This window comes from Callospermophilus lateralis, chromosome X (genome assembly GCF_048772815.1).
Source record: "Callospermophilus lateralis isolate mCalLat2 chromosome X, mCalLat2.hap1, whole genome shotgun sequence".
Taxonomy (NCBI): Eukaryota; Metazoa; Chordata; class Mammalia; order Rodentia; family Sciuridae; genus Callospermophilus; species Callospermophilus lateralis.
The window spans coordinates 28,735,242-28,753,248 of NC_135325.1; positions in this window are offsets into that span (position 1 = coordinate 28,735,242).

An 18,007-nucleotide genomic window follows, 5' to 3' on the forward strand; every position below is an offset into this window, starting at 1 on the left:
GTGCTCATGGAACATCTCTAAAAATATGAAAGTTGAAGGGGGAGGGGTGTGGTTAAAAATATATGAAAGCTGAAATGCTCCAAAATTTGAGACCTTTTGAGCACTAACATGATGCCACAAGAAGAAATTCAACATGTAACTTTATATAATGGGTCATAGTCAAAACATAGACACACTAAAATATTGTATCAAATTATCATCAGGCTATGTGGGTAAGGTATTAGAAAAATAAATAAATGTCCTGTTTAGATTTGGTGCCATCCCCAAGGTATCTCATTATGTGTATGCAAGTATTCCAAAATATGAAAAAAATCTAAAATCCAAAACACTTCTGGTTCCACTATTTTGAATATGGGACACTCAACCTGAATAGCATTTTTTGTTAATCAAGAGGAACTAGAAAGTAATTAAATTTCCATTAGCAGGATAAAGGTTAAATATTATAGAATGCTAGTCAGCTATAAAATCTCTATGTGCTAATATAGAAACATATCCAAGATGTACAATCATGTCAAAATGCAAAAACAGCACACAAAGAAATAAAAAAAAAACACAAGTTGCATATATACATAGCATGATCCTAATTTGGTTAGGGAAAACAAAACAAACCAGAAAAAAATGAATACCAACATGTGTATCCAAATAAGTAGAAAACCAGTTGGGGGTGAGCAGGAAAAAAGGCACTTTTAATATTTTTCCTAGATACATTTTTTTATTGTTTAAAATGTTTATATGTTACTTGTGTAATTAGATAAAACAATAAGGATTACAACTCAAATACTTGGGTCAGACATAACTGGGGAACTCCTGATGAGCAGAAACAAATCCCCTCCTTAATATTTTCCATTCCTTTTCTCTAGGCCTCCACTCTGCTTTGTGGACATTGAGAAGCTTTGATGTTCACTCTTGGCCCTGCTGTTGTCAAGCCAATGCTTGGAAAACCTGGGGAAACAGGCTGCATATTTAATTATGCTTTAGCCTGGTGGGAAAAAATGTGCTCCCTTAGCTGTTCTCATTCCCTTTGACTCCTGCTACATTAGTTCCTAAACTCAACCATATTGTACTGATATTTTGGGAAAAAAAATGTAGAAAATGCACATTGACCCATGTCTTTGGGCTTTGCTAGAGCTACAAACTTTGCACTTCCTATATGAACTTCATATGTCCTCTGTTGCATTTTATCTTATTGCTTCATCTCTTTCCTACTTTCTGATTGCTTATGTCTTACTATTTGACATCCACCGTGTTTGAGTGTTCTAGCTTATCACTGTTACTTATTGTTTTTTTTTTTCCGTTTTGGATTTATCTTCCCATTTTTGGTAACCTGTCTCTTTGCACTGTATTGGCTGACAGCCTTGCCTGATATGGTATTATTTCTATCAGCTTTCTGACTGACTCCAGAAGGCCAGGTCTACAGAAGCTCTTGCCTTGGTTTTCTAATGCACTAAGATTACTTCAGGCCTACAGTCTTGGCCTGGACCCAACTTACTTAGTTGTTAACTAAGGTGTTACCCGCCAATCTTGTCTGGTACCTAATAATATTTTCTCACCAAAAGATTTTGCCTTACTTCCTGTACATCCATGTTCTTCCTGTCTTGCTCTAAATCAAGAAAAATCACCTGGAAACACTTTCAGCAAACTCCTGAGACTTATCACTGAGTGATCCTCAAAGTGTGGTCCCCAGACAGCAGTGTGTGTATCATGTGGAAACTTATAAGAAATGCAAATTCTTGTTTCACTGAATCAGAACATCTGGGACTGAGGCCTAGCAATCTGTTCTAACAAGCCTTCCAGGGAATTCTGATACATGATATTTGAGGACCACTGGGTTAGAAATTCTGGCTGTCCTACAATAGATATTTAACTTGAAGTTCTTAGATTTTAGTGTATCTACGAATCACATGAAGAACAGATTCAAGAGCTCTACCCACAGATAACCTGATTTAATAGAGTAAGATTCAGAAATCTGCATTAAAAATTCTTCCCAAGAAGTCTAGGAAAGGTATTGTGAGAAACATTATTGTATTAATCAGCTTTCTGTGTCTGTGACAAAATACCTGAGATAAACAACTTAAAGGACAAAAGGTTTACTTTCTCTCATGGTTTCAGGGGATTGAATCCATGGCTCTTAACCCCATCTCTTTGAGTCTGTGGTGGCACAATATATTGTGGTGGGAGTGCATGGTGGAGGAAGCCTATTCAGCTCATGACAGGCAGGAAGCAAATGAAAGAGAAAGAGACTGGATCCCAATATTCCCTTTAAGATTTATGTCCCCATGACCTTTCTTCTTCTAGGCCCCACCTCCGAAATGTTCCACCTCCACAAGATTGTGATCAAGCTTTCAATATATGGAACTTTGGGAATATTTAAAATCCAAACAATAGCAATAGTCTTAGCTTATGGATAGGCTCTAGTCCCTCCAGGGAGTTGGTCCACTGATTAGTAACCCAGAAACTCCCCCTGCTTACAGCAGACTTAGAATCTTTCTATACTTGAGTCTCTCTCTACTCCTTCACCACTTCCCCCATTAAATAGCTGAGTGCCTAGAATGTGTCACAGCTGGGTCCAACAGAGGAAAAACAATGATCCTAAAGATAGAATGACTGACTATCCAGTAAAATGATTATCAATTCAAATCAATAGCTATTTTCTCTCTGTTATAGTAAAAGAGGAGTTTTATGAGATGGATTTTTTTCTTCTCCATTTAGGTCAGGAAAGCTTTCCTGGTTCCCAGGAAACCACTTACCTTGTGCTTGTGTTACTGAAAGCCCGGTCCTTGTCTCAGATTTCAATTCAATAATGAAGATGGTTTTGAGAAAAAGGAAAAAGAAGGTTTATTGCTTTTTATCATCATTCAAAAGAGAAACACGGGGGACTCCTGTCCTGCAGGCTGTGATTCTGTCCATCAGGGGAACAGGAGATTTTAAAGAGATCATTCAAGGGTTATATTTCAGGTGTTCCCTGTGGGGGTAGGGGTGCAATTCACTTGTTATTTTGGGAGACAGCCATTTCTTATTTTTCTAGTGCCATCCCGGAAGTCTGAATTACTTGTTTCCTGGAGTGAGTGCGTGCTCAAAGACAGATTACTTGGTATCTCATAGGAAAAAAAGTAATCCTGTTTCTCCCAGGTTATGGAGGGGAAAAAGGAGAAGAGGGAAAGAACATATGTCCATTAAAAAAATAAGTCCCAGTGGCAGAGGAGCAAGGGCTATACTCAAAGCATGAGGTGGACCACTGTTAAATTTGTATTAACTCAAACAATGCATTCACACAAGAGTACCAGAGAGTTTGATTCAATAATTAGAACCCAGCCAAGTATCCACCTGGTACAACTTATACTCTCTTATCATTATTAGTTAAGCTTATGTTTTGGATGGATAGTTAATGTGGGGTATAGTCATTGGTGTGTAGTTGCACTTATTAGTGTACTTAATAAGTTATACCAAACACCTATATATCTCCTAACTGTTTTTCCTTTTCTGTTCTTCAAAGTTGATTTATCATTTCTCCTCTTTTAGTCTCCCCGGTTTTCAGAGAAAATATCCTGCCAAATTTATCCTTAATTGCAACTTCCAAATCCAAGTGTATCCCTACCATGTCTGGGCTGGTAACAATCTAGGTCTTGGTGCTTGTTTCAAACTCTTCCAGTCAATTCAATTCACTCAACTCACTCAGTATTCACATCTTGTTTTCTTCACACAGCAACTCCGTCTGGAGGTTTGGGATCTTCCCTAGTCTGGCCCCAGTCAGACTCATCATTCAAAAATAGGATCCAATGACACTTGCTTTATCAAGACTTTCTTGATGGATCCCCTCCCTATTCATGTTCCTCTTAAGTTCTTTATTTGTACTATCCATTTTTTCTTGTGCACAAGGAACTACAAAAGTTCACTTGTAATCACGTGCCAGTATTCCTTATCTCTCTCTATTACATGGTTCTTGAAAGTAGAAATTGTTTTCATATACACATGTATATCCTACAGCACATCATAGTACTTTCCATATAGGTGTTTTCAATGTTAACAGCATTTTTAGAGGGATACTGTGAATAAAGTCATTCATAACAAAGTCCACAGGGATTAGCCATCTTGATCCATGATGATGAAGTAGGTGTGACCATTCTCCATGCTAAGAAATGGTAATAGGTAGTAAAGGATTTAAGGTACTCCTGGTTGTTCTTAAATATTGAGTATAGATGGTAGGACAATCTACAGTACTTTTGTGATTCATTTGCACAACTCCTCAACTTGCATTTATGGAGCATCCACTATGTGCAATACACTGCTGAGGACAGTGGAGGATAAATAAGAAAATAATATATGGTATTCATCCCTGGCTCTGTTGCCTTCAACGGGCTTGTGAGTGTGTGTGTGTGTGTGTGTGTGTGTATATATATATATATATATATATATATATATATATATATATATTAATGACAATGCAAGGTGGTACTTAAGTACAGTATAAGCACTGAATGAATCTCAGCGAATGGAGTGATCACAGTGGACAGGAATGGTGTGGGAAAGGTGGGCTAAGGAAGTCTGGAAGAATTTAGATTATCAAATTAAAGATATTCTAGTCAGAAGACATGTAAGTAGAATATGCATACCTGTCTATGGAATGACAGATAAGTGAGATTTTTTTAAAGCAAGGGACCTAACAATGTTGAGCTCCCACATCTCAGTTTATAGAGTCATGAACACTGCTAGTACTACTCCTTTTTTGTGGTTAATACTTTTAATTATATGATTATAATTATACAATTTCCACTATGCTAGTACTACTCTAATTGCTTAGACACAATCTGGTTCCAATGGCACTCAAGTCTGTTGGTTACCAGTTGTCAACATACTAACCTCAACCAACTGGTTACCTCCCCCTTAGGTAAAGTACTTAAGAAACCTAAATTCCAAATAGTTTTTTTTCTTCCCTTATTTCATGTAGTTTCCCCTTTGCAGTTTGGTAATTCATGTCCTCAGAAACTGCACTGATGGAGACTCAAGCTCAGTTCTATTTACCTGCTTCCTGGCTGCATAATTCGAAGCAGGTGGTATTCATTAGTTGTCCACTCCTAGGATTGCTGTGTGTTTGTGTGTGGGGGGGTGTGTGTGTGTAAACCATAAATTCCCAAATATGCACACAGTTCCTACTATGGGGCCTAGAAATTCCTCTACTCATGGAGCCCCAGGGCCTGCCAGATCACCCTAGGGCTTCCTGAGGTGTGCATGCAAATTAGACCCAAACAGTGACACCAGATGACACTTAATTTTTATTTGGGTTTGAGTACCTTTTAAAAATAAATGCACATAACATCTAAAACCACCCCCAAGGGACTCATTTGGACTATCTCTTCATGGAAATAACTAATGTAAGTTACAGCTGAATATTTTAAGGAACTATTTCAAGGAAGGTTTCTTGGGTTTGTTTTTTTCTTTTTCAAGGACATCACTGTGCTCTGCATAATTGGCAAATTAGATATTATGAAAGGGGAGAGAAAATGAGCAATGAGGCCTGTGAAATGCCAAGAGGGCAGCTGCAGATGCAGCTAATGGCTAGGGTTGTTTCATAGGCTTGCATTGCGCAGGTGCAGTTCACTTTCTCAGCAGAAGAGCCAATACATTATGCTATACAAAGGAAAAAAAAAAAACAAAAACAAGCAGGTGAGGACATTTGGGTGTTGGTGGCTGCTTTGCAAATAGTGTAAGTGCTGCATTTTAAAAAAACCTTTTTTCCCTTTCTAAGGATATTTCCTTCATTATACTATTTATGTAACATTGCCAGGCAGTTCTCAGACCAATGGTGACTTGTTAGAATGGGCTCCTCTGCCAGACACGTGTCAGAAACGAGCTTTCATGAGAACTTTCAGCCATGGAAGATTGAGATAATCAGGGTGTTGAAGTCAGAACAAGACCCACTATGTGCAAGTACTGCACTACTTCTTATAGTTGTAATGGCAAGATTAAAGTTCCTAATAAATCAGTGTCTTTTCAACCAATGTGGTGCCCTTTGAGAAAATTATAACCATTTTTTAATAAGGAAAGAGGCTTCTATACAGAGAACCTCAGATTCTTGAGGGGAAGCTTCTATATGACTGACAATCAGATGCCTCAAATGCACAAATTCAGGGAAGTCCAAGTCAATCTGGGCCTAAGAGGATTCAGGACATCATATGTTCTGAGCCACTTGTGATTGTTAAAGGATGAATCCCATTGGCCCCAGTTGTGCTTACTAATAGTAAATGAGCAATGAGGCCTGTGAAATGCCAAGTTGTCTTGAAGTTTCGTTTTGGTGTATTTTGATGATGGGTTTTTAAACTCCTTTCCATTGTAGACTTGAAGAACTATAACTTGTAAACCAAAGGAAAACCACAATCACATATGAATTACAGACTCCTCTATATGTAACTTTCTTTTTGTCTGTTTATCTCAGACTGTGAATCTCTCCAAATGGAGATGTATTTCATTTATCATTGTAATCCCAGCAAATAGCATAGAGCCTGCCACATAAAAGAACCTCAATAAAAATTTCTATTAATTGAAGAAAGAAAGGAAGGAAGGGAGGGAGGGAGGGACGGAGGGAGGAAGGAAGGAAGGAAAGAAGGAAAGTGAAAGGAAAGGATACATATACCTGGCAAATGTCTTCTATTGTTAGGAGCTACCTGATGCAAGATTGAACAGGAGAATTAAACCCTTAATCTCGTTATGCTTAAACTTTTGATCAGTTGGGGAAAGATTCTAGAGTAGAGAAATTCCAGGAAGGGTAAATTTAACTTCTTCACCATAAATTCCAAGTACTATTTCACAACTTTATCAGCTTCAGATTTACTGTAGACTCCTTAAAAAGTTGACTTGGCTTGCCAACATCTAGGAAGAAAGCTGTTAAACTACTATGTATTCACTCCAAGTCTATATTAAGGGTGCTTGGCAGGCCTGATATAAAGGAAAAATGTGCTAAATTAATAATAGAGGATAATCTAATGGGATGGGATATGAATGAATTTGTATGTTGAAGAAATATGCTTTAATTATTTGAAAACACTTTTCCTTCTTTCCTTGTGCCAATCTTAGGGAGCAATTTCTCACATGGAACATTGACTGGGGTATTCAGTGACAAGCAGTTCATACAGAAGGGGTAGTCATAAGGTTAACTATTATTTTATAGATATTTTTTCTAAAAATGAAGGCATAACTATAAAAACAATAATTCAGTGAAAGCTATCCTCTACGAAACTAGCTGTCTTTAAAAAAAAATCTACATATCTGCCTACTGGTGAAAGTTCAACTCCCTTATCTACTACCTGCAATTGAACCTTTAGAAAATTAAACTGCAAAAAGCTGTTTCCTCAACCAAAAAAGTATAATCATTTTTTCCTAAGAAAGTCATCATGTTTACATGAGAGAATGCCAGCTCTTAATATCCTTCTACTGGTGTCTGTTATCTGGGTTAAATCTAGAATATTCAACACAAAGGAGAGGTAGTATATCCTAGGAATGTTGACTTTGTCAGGTTTTCCTTCAAGTGTCCGAAAGGAGCATAGTATTGTTTATAATTCAACTTTACTTAGGTTATATGACTTATTGTGTTGAAATATGTTCTCTAAGCACACAATTATTCCTGGTGGGCAAGGATTCTGAAGATAATTAACATAAAATACTTTCAAGGCTAATTCATGTGAATCAATTCAATACTTCAGAAGATGAAAATATAATTTTTATTTTTTGTTCAACAAGTGGCCTTAGAGTTACAAGTGTCCTTGCATAATAACAGTGGGAAAAATCTCTCCAAGGCTTCCTTGTGACTGGAAAAGTACCAGTAATGAAAACAAACAAAAAATGTAATATTGTTCCATGAACAATTCTTATACTAAACCTTACTGACTCCAATTTTCTTGAGGTGTTTTATTTCATTTTAAAAGAATCAACTTTGAATGAATGGCAAACATGTCTGTTTTAAGTTGGATCTCATTTTTGTTAAATTGGATTTAGCTTCACGTTTTTAAAGAGCCTTAATGGCTACCTGTTGTCATTGCCATTATTTTAGTGTTTTGTGTAGGTTATTATATTGTTCTCATTGAGTCTATGATGCCATTATTTTATGTAAGAGAAATACTGCCATTTAAACTATGGAAAAAATCTTTCTTATTACCTAGAATTTCTATTGATACAATTTGAAAGGGTATATTTAGGCTTATGTGGATAGAAATTTTTATTGTATACCATACTTGTGCATTCATAAAAAGGGGAACATGAATGAAATAAATTGATTATTAGATTCCTAAAACTTCTTTGCATTGTCCTTTTATTTTGAATTACTTCTTGCTTATGTCCATGTTTTTTATTCATATACCACCTAGCATGTTGGTGATGCAAAGGTTTTTTAGAGTCCTGCTCTATTGTCTTCAACTTTTCTCCCAAAGCATTATACACATTCTGTAAGTTTTGATTTGATCATACATGTCAGTGAAGGATTTTCAGACAACTAGGATGCATATTCCTTCATCAAATGGTCCTTAAGTAGTCTGCTACTTGAGATGTCAAAGGGTTGTACTTGTCTAGTTGTGCCACTAGGAAAATAACCAAATTTTCCCAAGTGCAAAAAATGACAACTATATCATTCATGCTTCTTATCTAGAAGCAGTTGTAAGATGCCATTTATTACAAAATACATCCTGATTTCAGAGATGTTAATATATGAAACATTGAATCTTAGTATTAATGAAATATAGTAATATATACATACATTAAATAACACAGTTTTAAGCATCTTGTTGTTAATATTGGAATTTAAATATCTCAGTGCAAGGCCCAAATATTTTCATATGAATCTCTAGCCTAGCACACAAACAGATTCTGAACAAAAAAGGGCTCAATATATGCTGGATGGCAGTGGCTCAGTATCTTCCAGATTCTTCCCCTTTGTTTTTCACTGAGGGGCAATCAGGGAACAATTTGCTATAATGAAATACTGGAGTTGAAAATCGTTGCAGACTTCGACCTCCTCCTCCTTATCTTCCCCTTCTTTTTCTTCTCCTACTTAGCTGTTTTCCTTCTGGTATATTTTAATTATTTTCTAGCATAATTATTTAGTAAAATGTACATGTGTTAATCAGCCTTTCATCCTATGACCAAAATACCTGACAAGAACAACTTAGAATGGGAACAGTTTACTTTGGGCTACTAGTTTCAAAGGTTCAGTCCACAGTCAGATAATTATTGCTCTGGGCATAAGGTGAGGCAGAAAATCATGGCAGAAGAGTATAGAAGAGGAAAACTGCTCAGCTCATGGTAGCTGAGAAGGAGAGAGAGAGAGAGAGAGAGAGAGAGAGAGAGAGAGAGAGAGAGAGAGAGAGAAGCCAGGGAGGAAATATAAACCCCAAATCAATGACCTACTTCCTCCAGACACATCCCATGTGCCTATAGTTACCACCCACTTAATCCATTCAAATTAGGATGGACTGGGCTGGGGATGTGGCTCAAGAGCTAGCGTGCTCACCTGGCAAGTGCGGGGCGCTGGGTTCAAACCTCAGCACCACATAAAATAAAATAAAGATGTTGTGTCTACCAAAAACTAAAAAATAAATATTAAAAAATTCTCTCTCTCTCTTTAAAAAATTAGGATGGACTGAAAAGCTTTTATAATCTAATCATTTCACCTCTTCATTAACACAGGAATTTGGGGAAACACATCATATTGAAACAATAACAATAAATGATTGTAAATATATCCTATCAAATGAGAAACCCATATTTGTCCTGGTCAAATCATATTCATAGTCTATCACATTTAGTTTTTGTACTAACTTGAATAAAATATGTTGATACTTTGCTCAACATTTTTGGCACAGGACAGGCAAAATATGCCATAATATTACTAGAGGAACTCAGATGAGAGTAATTTTATGAGCTTATGTAAGAAAATTTTAAGAATTTTGGGCTGATCTGTTGAGTACTCATCATTTAATACATACTTATTAATTGAACACCTCATATGTGACAGTTACACTATCCTAAAATTCCCATTATAGACACAGACCCTTGTGTCATGAAATTTATAGGTTGATGATTTCAAGTTGTGTTCCTAATCAGATGACACTCAAATTTTGTTAGCCAAGAATTCTTCTTTGAGTTCCTGAGTTGTATGTATAACTATGTACTCAATATTTCCACTTAAATATTACCTGAAGGTCAAATTTTCCAAGACTAAATATATGAAATTGAACTTTTAGCCACTCCTTACCATTTTCCTACAAAGAAAAAAAAACAACATATCCCTCTTCCAGACTTTCCTATTTTAGTGAATGTCACCCTCATCAACACAGTGTCTCAAGGAAGAAACACAAAAATAGAAATGATAACCTCCCTTTTTGTAAGTCCATCTTATTTATCTCCTGTTAACATCTCATAGCTATATTGCTCTTCATTTTATCACCACTACTATTGCTTTATATCAAAACACTATAATGGTTTATGTTAACTGCTGTGGAAACTCAAAAACCAGTCTCAGAGATCAATGTTGAGCCCCCTGGTTCACACTGCAGCAAGGGTAAACACAAATGTGATTATGTTTTTAATATTTTTTTTATCCATTGCTCTATCTCAGCACCTAGAAGGGTGCACTACAAAGGTAAATACTCTAAACATTTTCTAAGTACATAAACAAAATACTCCTCTTTCCTTAAGATGTTAAAGACCAATATGTTTGACAAGCCTATACGTGTGAAAGTATTACAGCAATATCTCTCATCAGTGTCCCTCACAAACTCTTATTCTTTGTTCCTCAACCAAAGTAGACTTCTTTAAGGTTCTCAAACAAATCATTCTCCCTCTAATCATAGATCTTTGCACATACTGTCCCCTTGATCTGGGTTTGTAGCCCTCTTCCACTTAATGAGCTCTTACCCTTCCTTCTTCTTAGGCCACATATTGCCCTAAGAAAGAAAGAACATTCTCTCTGCTCTCCCAGCCTATACAGTTTTCTTATTAATTAACCTAATAGGACGATACCCTCCTTTTGTATAATACTTTTCTCTGTTTGAAATTATATATTCTTCACTGTGATCCATTGATTACTGTTTACCTCCTTATTTGAATGGGAAATTCCATTTCACAAGAGCAAAGAACATGTCTTCTTTTGCTTATTAGCTCCTAGCATCTTGACTGGCCAAGAACTGGTACACTTTGAATATTTACTCAGTGAAGACAAATACTTTATTGAGAAACTCATTAATTATATGAACTAAATTATTAATTATAACTGAACACATGATTATTTTTTAAAATCATTGAGTGCCATTGCAAATAATATCACAGTTGGGGTACAATTTAGTATTCTCTACCTTTGCCATTATTCTTTCCCTTCGGCAGAGTATAGTCTACTATAGAAGGTATGTGTGTCTGTGTGTGTTTGTGTATGTGTGTGTTTTAAATTGAGTTGTTTACCACCTTAGGGAAGACATTAATGAAAGTATTTATTTAGAATACAAGCTGTAAACAGAATCAATCCTGATTTCTGTGTTTATGGAGTTAAAACCTTAGAAGTTTAGCATCTATAACTGTCATCGGGTAACAAAACACTTTTAATTGGCATTTTAGAGCCTAAGAGAAAATGAACTGGGTAAAAGCAGATAGAATCAGCCATAAAGTTGAAGGGTTTGATTTTTCACTCTGCCAAGTGTCTGAGTCAACAAGTCAGTCTAATTCTCTAAATATGGTTATTTTTCTTTTCAAAATGTATTTGTTCTTTTCACCTCAAATGCATATTTGCAGAAGGTGTTGACTATGAAATTTTCTTTGCCACAGTTTTTGAAAAAGAATATAAAGAGTTACATAATAATTAGATGATCTGTGTTTTCAAAACAATATTAAGATTTTTATCCCCACTCAAAGTTATTCCTTGTCAACTGAGTTATAAAATTCTCTCTACCCAAAAGACAACCAAATTCAAGAACTTGTAATTTTTTCTAATATAAATCCTGAAAACTTATGACACTTTTATCATTCAACAATATGGTCTTTTATAAAGTATTTGGGATTATTAAATATTATTTTGCCCTATTTCATAATTGAAAGCCTCAAGAGCTTCCCCAGTTCTACATATGTATCAAATTAGAAGGGAGTTTTAAAAGTCAAGGAAAAGAATTATGTGTTTTTCTTGGTATACATCTCAGGAAATCAATGATATGTAACAAGTATTTCCATATTGCTTTACAGTTTAAGAAATGTATTACCTAATTTGATCCTCAGGATAATCCTATGAAGACAGAATTTTTCCTCTCCTGTTTTTCTCAGATGACAAATCTGTTAGCTGTCATTATCAGATAATAAATCGTGGAGCTGGCATTTCATTCATGTCTTCAGATTTCAAGTTCCATGCTCTTTTGCTCTATACTATTCTTAAGAGAAGAGTTATCAATGTGCTTAAAATACTGGAAGAATAAGCCAGAACAAATTTTCAATCTCCAGTATCCCTAAACTTCAATAATGGAAATCTGAGTGAGTGTCAAATATCTCCAGAGATACTAAAAGATGTTCTCGTTCCTTCTGACTCTAGAATAAGAAGTCAGGGATCCATCTAAAGAATAAAAGTCAATATTTGTTCATTTATGGAGCTCCCAGTATGTCACAAGCATTGTCCAAGGTTCTGGGAATGCAAAGATGAACAAGACATGGTACTAGCACCTTAGGACCCCATAATCCTTTAGAGTATATGAACAAATTAACAGATCGTCTTAAATAAGTGTGGTAAATGCAATGAAAAGATATGCAAAAGTGATTTTACAACTCAGAGGAAACCATCAACCTTGACCTAGTATGTAGAGAGCTATCCTGATTGAACAAATTCCAAGGGCCAGCTGGACACATCATTCTGCTATATTGGGACTATACACTCTTTAAGAATAAGAGGTCTTTTCTTACTTTTTACTTATTTTTCATATCTTCAGCACTTAGTACATGGCTGATGCTCAATACATTCATTTCTTAACCAAACAACCACCAAATCAGAGTTCTATGGAGACTCATAAAATGCTAGTTCTCTCTTTGAAAACAAATGTGCTCTTCAGCTATATGATAAATATTTTTTTTTCAGTTCCACAGTTTGCTTCATCTTTCCTACTGTGAAATATTTTCAAGCATTTATACATTAAGGAAACGTGCATCATTCCCTTCTATTAAGACTTTGGGTCACGGATTCTATTCATCTTTTCACAGTGGTCCTACCCAAAAGGGAAGTACTGAAGGTCTCCTCCAGTTGGATAAAGAACTACATAGGCAAATACAGGAAGCAAAGGATTACTTCAATAAGGAGATAGAGATTCTGAAAACAACAACAACCAGAAATCCTTGAAATGAAGAAAATAATAAACTAAATTAAAACATTACCAACAGATTAGATCACGTGGATGATCTTTTGACTCTTGCCTCATATTTCTCTTACTCAAAAGAAAACTGTGTGTGTGTGTGTGTGTGTGTGTGTGTGTGTGTGTGTGTGTGTATGAATAAATAATGCTTCTTGGATGAAATAGACTCCATATTATTATTGCAGTTGATAGCATCATATATTGAATGATCTCTCATTTAATCAGTTAGCAAGTCCTCTCAATTCTGCTTCAAAATTGACTCTCAAATCTTTACTTTATTAAAAAAATTGATACTACCTTGTCATCCATCATCTCCTGTTCAAACTTTTGCATTAATATTCTAATCCCATGTTTACAAAGCTTCAAAAGTGATCTGGAGACTTTATTTTTCAAAAATATTTGATGACTCTCTGTTGCTAATGGGATGAATTCAATGCCCCTTAGCATGGTTTACCAGGCCTTTATGTCCTGAAAAGTGAATTCATTTGGAATGAATTACAGTGTGTTTTTTAACACACTGTAATTTGTAAACAGAGCAGTTACAACCCATGATCAGCTAGTTATTTCAATAAATTGAAGTCAATTTATAAAAATACTACCTTGTAATATCCTAATTTCTTACTCCATCAAACACAGAGTTACAAAACAAGGTTACAAAATGGAGTTACAAAACTGCTTTACCTAGATTCTGAAAAGACTGTCTCTTTGAAAAAATATTGCTCTCTTGGAGAAAGTGGAAGTGAAAATAACAGCTTTTTCTACTGATGGAAGGCCTCTGCAGCACTCTCTGATGGTGATTTTGGAAATATTTACCTTAACAGAACTGGGATTATGACCATTTTCATGAATCAACAGACATTCAGGTGTCAGCCCCTCAAGTTCAATTGTCAATTCTACTGAAGGTGCAACTTTGCCTTCAAACTCTCCAGGTTCTGTTGAAACTTTGCTGAAAACTTTAAAGCTATGGCTGCATTCAAAAATATTATAGAGACCTTTCTGTTTTGACTTAATGTATATGTGTGTGTATTTGTGTGTGTGTGTTTGTGTGTGTGTTTGTGTGTGTGTGTGTATGAATCTTGTCCTTCATACTCTAGTGACTACTGCTTCCAACACTATGGAAGATATTTTTTTAATTGTCTAAGCAATTCTGTCACATTGTACTTCATCATTCATTTTATCCTTCAGATACTAAAGAGAAAATTTTAATAAGGGGGAAATTCTAGTGAGTCAGAAAAAAAATAAATTTAAGCCTCCCGTTTTTTGAAGTTGGAGTCTGTCTGGCACAACAGCTGGGGCTTAATTCAGAGGGGATATTGCAGTATCTTGGGCTGTGAAAAGTGGCTTATTAAAGTTCTTTTCTGAGAAAATATTTGCCACTTTCTTTCATTTCTATGCCTTGACTTGTTTCTTTACTGTATCCCAGTAATAGGAAAAAAAGAACAAGTGGATGGTAAGATAATTAATATAGCTTGGGATATATAAAAATGAATGTGGTCTCTTCTTATCTGGTATGCTGGGAGTGTCTGAGATCTGGGTTTGAATCCTGATTCTTCCTTGACTGGTTGTGAAATTGATTCACTCCTGGAATGAAAGAATTGTCCCAGTTGATTTTGTGTGTGTATGGTGCATGTGTGTGGGGGGAGGGGTCTTTGTCTCTATCATTCTCTGTGTCATCTCTTCCCATAATCCTGGGTAGTGAAGGATCTCTTTGTGTGGGATTTCTGCCCACCTTGTATCCTATAAACGTATGTAGAACGGAGAGTAAAAAAAGAAAGAGATAGAAATATAGAAATGGAATTTAGACCAGGAAATTGCACCTCCCAATCCTCTCATCTGTCTCTCTATGATCATCTTCAATCATGATTTCTTTATGAAATTTATAGAAGCCTTTCAGACCTAGTTCTGACCCTATACTTCCAAGGGAAATAACCTGCAGCTTTACTTTAGGGGTAGGGGATGGGTGAGCATAATGGTGGCAAAAAGAGGCATGTGTTTGTATCAAAGATAGAACATAATTAGCATGTAAGGTAAAGTTCAGAGTGAGATGGTAAAATATAGAAAACATGCTTATTATTATAGAAAAATAATAATTACCATATATTGAATACTTGCTCTTGGAGGGACTCCTTTAGATGCCTTTCATGTGTTAATTGACTGTATCCTCAACAACCCAGTGAATTCAGTATTAATCATCACATAATGCATATGATGAAACTGAGGTTAACAGAGACTAAATACCTTGCCTAAAGTCTAACGAGTAAGTGGAGAAACAGTATCCCAACTTTGGTCTGAATATATCCTTAAGCATTCCATCTTAGTGATCTTACATCACCATGATATAATTTTCTCCTTTATTCAAAGATTTGATGATAACAGACGTTGCTTAAAACAAATGGGGTTTGGAAATAATTCATCAGAACCTTTTTCCACTGGAGAAATATAAATGGAAATATTAGAAATAACTAAGATAATCTAAAGGGTATATCTGTAAATATGGTTTTGAACAGAGACTAGAAGCTCCCAGGAATGAGTTGTCTGAGTCTACCAGCCTTATGCCACTGATTACCCTGATCCTCCAGAGGTTCCTAGTTTTTTTTCCATCCACTCATTTATTCACTATTTATTTACTCACTCACATGTTTATTTATCCAGTAAATATTAACTGAGTGCCTACCAGGTGACAGACTCTATTTAAGGTATTGGGGATACATTAGTAAACAAAGCACTTGAGTATCCCTTCATCCACAGGGCTCAAATTCTACTAAAGAGACAAAAATAAATAAAATAAGAAAAACAATGTGTTTGAAAACAATTACTATTGAGAAAAAACAAAAGCAACTACAGAACAGGTGTTGCAGTTTTAAATAGGATAATCAGGGAAAGCCTGAGAAATTAATATTTGAGCAAAATATGAAGGAGACAAGAGCCATGTGTATATCTAGGAGTGTGTATATCTAGATGATTTCAGGCACAAAGAGTAGATGGTACAAATGTATTTAGTGGGGACAAATGTCTGAATATTCAGGGAACATTAAGGAAGACAGTGTGAGTGGAGCAGAGTAAGCAAGATTGAGACTAATAGATGGTCCATAGTTGAAACCAGGGACCAGATTATAATGACTTTGGTGTTTTTTTTATGAATAACCAGAGAAGTCATCTAATATTTTGAGCACAGAAAGATATTACCTGACATGCTATAAAAAGTCCACTCTGACTTCTGCATTGAGAATACATTGTAGGGGCTCAAAAATAGAAGCAGGTTAACTTAAAAGCCTTTTGTAATAATCCAAAAATAAATAATGCCTTTATTAGTTTCTTATTGCTGCTCTGATGAATTTCCATAAACTTAGTGGCTCAAAACAATTCAAATTCATTATTTTTTCACAAATTCATTATTTTATATGTTAGCAATTTGATAGGACATATATGACCTGTCAAAAATTAAGGTGTTGGTGGGGTTTGTTTCTTTTAAGAAACTCTAAGGACTAATTAATACCCTGCTTATTGAAGTTGTTATCAGAAATTAAGCTCTTTTTCACTATAGTAATGAGGTGCCTGTAAACTAAGGGCTATACCCAATTTCTAAAGGCCATTCTCCAGCCCTTGCATTAGCCCCTTATATCTCAGAACCAGCAACAAGGTTTTGAATCTTTCTCATGCTGCCATCTCTCTGACCCTTCTTTTGTCACATCTTTGACTCAGTGGGGAAGGGTAATACTTTCATAGGTCTAATGGCTTGGGGTGTGGATATAATTGGGGAGAGATCATTATATTACATACCTCAAAACTGGCTTAGATCAGGGTGAAGGAGTAGAGATGGTCAGATGTAGTAGATAGATTCTGGATATGTTTTAGGACAGAGACACTGAGGTTTGCCCATTTTGTTGAGTGTATGAATGAAAAAGAAATATCCAAAATGACTCCAGTAATTTTGACTTGAGTAATGGCAATGATGGAATTACCCCTAACCAAGATTAGGAAGACTACATGAGCAGGTTTGGAGGGTCTGTCAGGATAGGTTATGCTATAATAACAAATGATCCCACAACACCAATGGCTTTCACAAAGGGCATGACAACATCATTTTTATGTGGTCCTTGCCTCAAGGTTGAGTTTTAAAGGACTTGAGGTTCAAAGGTTTTCTCAGTTTTATGTTCCATATTTGATGGTAAAACTATTTTCATCTTCCAACCCTCCAAGTCCCTGAATTTTTTAAAACTCTTTCTATACCTTCTTGTTTTTGCTTCAAAGAAGATAGCTCTTTTCTAGGGATCATTTCTTTCTTGAGTTATATCATCAGATTCAGCCAAACGTAACTAAGGCATGGTACCAGTGTTTTGTTTTCCAACATTTTTAACCATAATGCAACAAACTCATTAAGAAGATCATCTTTCAAGATATTGCATTGGGGCAGGAAGGAAGCAAAAAATACATAAAAATGGGAGAAGCAGTAGTGAGTTACAGGAAAAATTTGGGGTATATGATATTCTGAGCAAAGAAGTTATTTTGATGATGAGACAGTGATCATCTTTGCCCTACATATAGTTTAAGTAAGATAAAGACTAAAAATTTTTCATAGTGTGAAAATCATTAGTGATCATGAGAACATTTTTCTGTGCAGCAGTGGATATGAAAGTCTGGTAGGAAAG